This window comes from Vanessa atalanta, chromosome 7 (genome assembly GCF_905147765.1).
Source record: "Vanessa atalanta chromosome 7, ilVanAtal1.2, whole genome shotgun sequence".
Lineage (NCBI taxonomy): Eukaryota > Metazoa > Arthropoda > Insecta > Lepidoptera > Nymphalidae > Vanessa > Vanessa atalanta.
In genome coordinates, this window is record NC_061877.1 from 7,769,815 (window position 1) to 7,776,940 (window position 7,126).

The following is a 7,126-nucleotide window of genomic DNA, read 5'->3' on the forward strand; positions in this document are numbered from 1 at the left end:
TTTTGCCGGGATCGCGGTCCGCAATATTGACAGCTTCGTCGTAGTCACTGCTTCATAAGATTTATTATTACTTTGGCCGTACTGCTATTATGTTTGTAACACTACACAGTAATGGATATGCTATTTATAGATCACTGTTAAATGTATTATTACAAAATATACGTTTCAATTAAATAATGACAATAATATCATGGTTTTTTCTATTATGTTTCTGTTAAAAATAATTCAATAATTATGTTTATTAAGTCGTTGATACTCGTGTGTAATATTTTAACGCACTGTAAATTTTTAACAAATGCTTAATTCTAAAATATAAATAAAAACTAAAGTCTATTTGACTTTTGACCAAATTTGAACCTTTGTCAAAACTATAGTAGTAAAATCGTTTTTAATTTATATGCGTAGGAACTAAATATATTTAACGTGAACAAATTTGATAAAACAAATTAAACCAAAAATTGGTTTCCTAGTTAAGCTGAGCGAATGCAAACGGGATAGCGAATTGTTCAAACAACTCCTGAAAATTAGGATTTGAATTTGCATTAATTTGCATGCCAACGATGGTCTACCGGCGGCTATTACCTTCCAAATAAAATCACACAAAAGTATAGTAATACGAGCACTAAGAAAAGGTTATTTTTTTAAATTGTTTGCGTTCGATTATATTTATTAGAGTAATTAATTCATAACAAAACGATCTAATTGTTAGTCACGGTCGTGGCAAACTTAACACTTCACATAGGGAAGCTGAATAATCGGTAGATACCGCGTACCTACTCGTCTATTTGCACCAAGCTTGTACTGCCAAAATGTAATATTTTATATTTAGATTTTAAGATAGATCACATTCTTTTGTTGTGTGTTTTTGTTTACATTTGTATTATGCACGATTGCCAATTTGTCAAAAAAGCAATTATTAAAGCATTCGTTGTAGGTAACCAAAAATCTTTAAATATGTCGGTTTCTATATCCCTCATCGGTTTTTATCACATGTTGAAAAACTGCTGTCTATCTGCTTCCTGTTTGAGTTATGATTCAATTAAAAAACCTCCGTCTTTGAACGGAAAATACATTTAATCAGTCTTTCAAAGGAATCCGTTAAATTCTTTGAAACACGGATTTCTGTGTGCCTACTTAACATTTCACGATATAATGGTATTTCTTAGATAACCTTTTTTGAATATTGGAACATTTTATGACAGGAAATAAATTATGCAAATTAGTTGTGGTTTATTTATCACCAATTAGATGTACAGCCTCTATCAAATCTATCAAGCGCGTTCCTTTTAAAACGCAAATATTTCGTTAATTTTGAAAATAAAACTGCAGCATTGAAGCAAGTTCATAAATAGCCATCGAGTTTAAATGTATTGTTATTCAGTCCTTTGCAGCAATTGTTACGCGGTTGAAATACTACTTCCGTGTTACTTCCCTTACACAAAATGTACTCGGTAGGAACTTTATAAGATCAAGAGATAACGTTTGCATTAAATTTACTAATATTTATTTCAATTGCTACTTTTATAAATAAGAAAAAATAAAAACTACAACATATAGAGTAGTAATAACACATATTCCAGATTGAATCGGCCTTAAATAATATTACTTGTCATTCAATGATTATTTAGCAATATGAAACGATACTTACTTACTTACGAACTTATGATACGAACTTCTTTATTTAAAAAAGTGTTTATTGTAATTTTTACCTTGACATATACAGTTTAGGTAGAAAAAAAAATCTTTCATACATTCTCACCGAGCTCTTGTAAAATAGATCCAAACTCTATTTGTAAAATAGAGTTTGGATTTATTTGGCCCTTCGTATGTATTATTTGTGTATGGTTTAAGACGGAAAAAAATATCGAATACAATTCTGTTTTATGTGAAGCCTACTTAAGTGTGACGGATATTTGCAAAAACATCTATTACTATCTGAGGAACTCGAAGCTGCATCTACTACAAAAAAATGGTACCTATGTAAAGTTACCAGATTTTATTGTATTGCAATTCGTAGCTGAAGACCAATATATACGTTATAATTATTTTTTATTACGAAATAGGTAGACGGACCGTAATTTTAATCATTCCTTATATCGCCAATATGTTGCCAAACTTAATAACTATATTACTATGACTCTTGTTCCTATAGTTACACCGGATCACTCACCCTTCAAACCGGAAAACCACAATACAAAGTATTGCTGCTTGGTGGTGTATTATATGATGAGTGAGTAGTACCTACCCAGACGGGTTTGAACAACGCTCTAGTACCAACTAATACCCTATGTGTACCATATGCTTACAGTGGTTATATTAGAGATTAGTTTAATTACGAGGTGTATTTTTAATTATATCGTATCCACATTCACTGATTACTAGCTGAAACTGCGGCTTTATCCGTACGAAATTTATAAAATACAAAATTCCAAACACTGTTTTATCCCCTTAGTGGCGGAGTTTCGTAAAATCCGTTCTTAGCGGATGTCTACACCCTATAAGGAAACTTCCTGCCAAATTTCAAGTTTGTAAGTATTATAGTTTCTGAGATATCGTGATTAATCAGTGAGTGGTTTTTGCTTTTATATATATAAGATTACATGTATATGATCAACTAAAGAGAGCAACTATTGTGTTTTCCCGGTCCCTCTCGGTAAAATCTACATTCCGAAATGGTGATAGCTTTAAAATGAAAATGAATATCTTCTGAAAATGATGTTTAAAAAATGCTTTTAAGAATCATCGCAAATAAAACATATTTTCGATTTGAATTTAATTATTTCGATAAATTTTAAAATAAATTAACATGATTCAATACTTTGAAAAATTAAAATCCTAGCAAACTTTTCACAATATAATAAAAAGTCGTGAAGATTCTAAATTAAACGTTCCTTACAATTTAATTGTACTTCCTCCGTAGGGAGACTGGTTAGGGTCGTCTTACTCCGTCGAGGAATAGATTTGTATGTCTGAGAAAGCCATTTTCGACTATTTTACGGCGAACCGGCGTCTAATTTCTAGCATGGAAATGTCTACGTTCTACCGCAGCGTTAGTAAATGCTAGACCTATTAATAAAATTTAAAATTGAAAGCCTATTTATAAGCGACTAAATTGTAATTAAAACTATGTATATGTATACCCTTTTGTGAAAATAAAATCAACAAATATATACAATCTCTTTGATTTTTAATCATTTATAACGCCTCGTACAGATGATATACCTTGTTTATTAGGGTATTTTTAAAATGAATTCATTAATAAAATATAAATAAAATGGTCTGCGAGATTTGTTTATAGAATCAAATCATCTATATTAATTTTTGAAGTCGAAAGTTTATCAATAATTATCGTGTTTATATAATATTTGCTATAAAGTCTAGATTGCTATTTTAGAGAAACTATAAAATACAAAAACGAGTTTGATAAATAATTTGATCTAGGATCTTGCATTGTACTCCACATAATATTTTTAGAAAAAAAAGGTTTTTAACATCATTAATGCCTACGCCTTGAATTTCACTTTAAGACTTATAAATAGAGGCAAAAATCAAGTTATTTAAATACAAAAGCCTCACTTAACGGTGAACGGGTCGAAACGCGTACTGATGTGATAGATACAGGTGTGATCCTAACTCCTTAGGCTATAGTCTTCCCCACTCAGAGCTGAGCACGCCTATGATGATGTTAATTATAAATTACATGCATCCGATATTCAAAATAATAATCATGAACGAAAAGTTAAATAATTTATTTTAATTTTATCTCACATTGGTTTTGTCTCGTAAGTAGCAATAAATTGTTAGCGTAATGATCAAACGGAACTAGCTGACTTGAAAATCACAATTTTAACTTCAATATTGTTTGTTAAATAATGTGAAAATCGTGTAGACGTTTTGCATGCCCAGCATGAAAGAGGAATAAAAAAGGGACCTTTCAAGCGACTGATAAAATGTGTACTAGAAATGCAATTGCGATTTCTTAAAGTTTAAGATTTAAATAAAGTATAACGTGATTTTGACTACAATATATTTAGCAATGAAATTTTTAGTATAAAATTTAATTCTACAAATAAATATGAGATGAGAATGAAAGACATTGATAAGGGTCGAGTAATCATTATAAAATATGACGGTTGCTTTGCAGCTTTTTTATAAGAAAACTAGCGACACTAAATGTACAGAATGTCTTTATAATATACAACGTAAGCAGCTTTTTCAGTCAGTTCAGATTGATCTATATTAATTGCACAATGTATTTAAGGTACTTTATTGGATAAAAATTAATGCGGTATTGCTTAAAATCGCTTCGTAAATAAGCTATTATTTTTCGTAAATAGTAAAGGATAAAAATGGTTATTGTGCGTTATCCCTAAGAGATAGACATGTACCATAAGGTCTTTTTTGTAGGTACAACACTGTAGTACATTATTTTGATCTATCTCGTAGGGTTCAGCCAGCGTTTGCAATGAAAGCGCAAAAAATTGTCTATTTACGACATCATAAGAGAAACTTCTAAAATGATCAGTGTTTCGCAATGCATGTATTGTACATATAAACCTTCACCTAGAATCATTCTATCTATTACAAAAACTGTATCAAAATCCGTTGCGTAGTTTTAAAGATCTAAGCATACATAAGGACAGACAGACAGCGGGATACGACTTTGTTTTATACGATGTAGTGATGAAAAGAAACAAAATTACTACAATAATACAAAAAACTCTCTAAATAAAAATATATTATTCACTTATTGATCGAAAATGTGAAAATGTTTATAGTGACTAGCTTAGACAAAATCAGTTTTTTCAATACTTGTTAAATACTAAGAATTCGATTCTTAGTATTTATTTTCGATTCACAGATACTATATATTATGTTAACACTCGTGACATCAAATCGTGTTAAAAATGTTTTAGCATTTTATTATAAAATTCTACAAGGTTATTGATTAATTACGCACTTTGATAACTAACTACTGCGCGCCCATAAAATAATATATTTAATGAAAATTTTAAAGAAATAATAATTTAGAAGTAGCTTATTTTAGATTTACTGTTTTCAGATTTTTAAAAAGAGCAAGTCCCTATCTATATTTAACAAGTAAGAAAGACATCGTTTACATGACGAAGCAGCTGAACCGGTTCGGGTATATACTTATATAATTATATATTATATTACATGAGTATAAGCCACGTCGGACGCTTAGGGAACTGCAGCCGTACCATATTTTTGTATGTTTTATGAGTTTTTTTTATGTTACATTACACAAAATTGATTATTAAAACATATTAATGTCAATCTATGATGAAGCTTAACCATGGCCGATAACATCTTACGTTGTTTTATACTTCTTCGTAAATATTCCAAATAATTGTCTTTGTATGTTACAAAAGAATAAAGAAAAACTTTCCAAAATTAATTCCAAACTTTATATTTTATTGATTTATTAAAAAACTCTAAACTCTATAAATGCTGCACAATGGCTTCGTGTTCTGCTAAATTAAGGCTGCGGAGTTTATTTCATTAGGATCCGATAAATTTAATACATTTAAGTTAAGCACGTAAAAACTCAGTGGCGCTTGGCGCTTGCACAGATTTACATCCGCGTTTTCCGGTTTAGATTTACTAGGTCATATGTGTTTTCTATGCAGTAAATAAAGTCGATGCAAATTATAAAACACTCAAAAACAACGATGTTATTTCTTAATTCTTGAGAATTGTCTAATCTATAAGTAAATCTAAAGATTGTGCAAATGTGCAAAATAAAAGTAGAACTGAAAATGATGATGAATTACAGGCAGGGAAACAGTTTTAGCGAACTTAATTTGATATTAATTTTAAGTCGCATCAGCGAATGTAAGCTTCAGTAAACTTTTGAGACATTTTGTTCAAATGATTTATCAAATTACGAAACTTATAATAAGTCCAAGGTTACGGTCTAATTGTTGATAAGGAAAATACATAATGTTGTCTTAGATTTTCGCGATTATTACACATTGAAATAAAACTAGTTTTTTTTTTTAACGGATTTAATCGCGTATATTATTTATTTTATTTTAACATCCCGACGTTTCGAGCACTTTGCAGTGTTCGTGGTCACGGGCAGACTAAGGTGACATTTGTCTGTTCGAATTAAAAAGAAATATTATTTACAACTACCGCCAACGATTTCTTAATTGGTATCTTGAGTAGCGTTCCGGTTGCACGCAGAAGGCACTAACTGTATCTTTAGGTCTTGCAGTCTGTTGGATTTGGGATTTTAAATTTTTAATAAGTGGATCCCAAGTGTTAGAAAGTCTCCAACCATCTTCTCTATTGAAGTTCGGATGTTTTTGAATTTCAATAGCCTCACGTATCATTCTAGGAATGAATCTGTGTTCTCTAGCGAGGATCTGTGGTTTATCAAATCGAATAAAATGGTTGGGTTTATCCAGAGCATGTTCACAGACTGCAGACTTTGAAGAACGCCTATTTTTGACATCTCCTATATGTTCCTTGACCCTAGTACCGATGCTTCTCTTTGTTTGACCTATGTAAGATAAACCACACTCACATTCGAGTTTATATACTCCCGCAGTTTGTAAAGGGATATTACTCTTGATAGGTCTCAAGAACTGGCTCACTTTCTTATGAGGCTTGTAAATGGTTTTAATCGAAGCTCGCTTCAAGATATTGCCAATCCTGTCTGTAACTCCCTTCACATATGGTAGAAATGCAGGTTGTCGCTCAACTGTGGGTGGCTTGATACGGCTTCTGCGATGCTGGCGAGGCACGGGCAGCTTGTTCTGGTGGAGTGCAAGCTTGACCTGAAGTAGCTCGTCCTCTAGGTGTTCAGCATCGCAGAGATGGTGGGCTCTCTGAAACAAAGATTTGCCAACGGTAGCTAACTGACTAGGGTGGTGGTGCGAGTCACCATTGAGGTATTTATTGGTGTGTGTGGGTTTCCTATAAACTGTGTGACTTAATGTATTGTCAGGATTCCTGATAATAAGGATGTCAAGAAAAGCTAAAGAATTATTTGCCTCTAATTCCATTGTAAATTGAATGTTTTTATTTATTGAATTGAGATGTACTAAAAATGCAGATGTCAGATCACTAGGTAGTATTGTGAAAGTGTCATCTACGT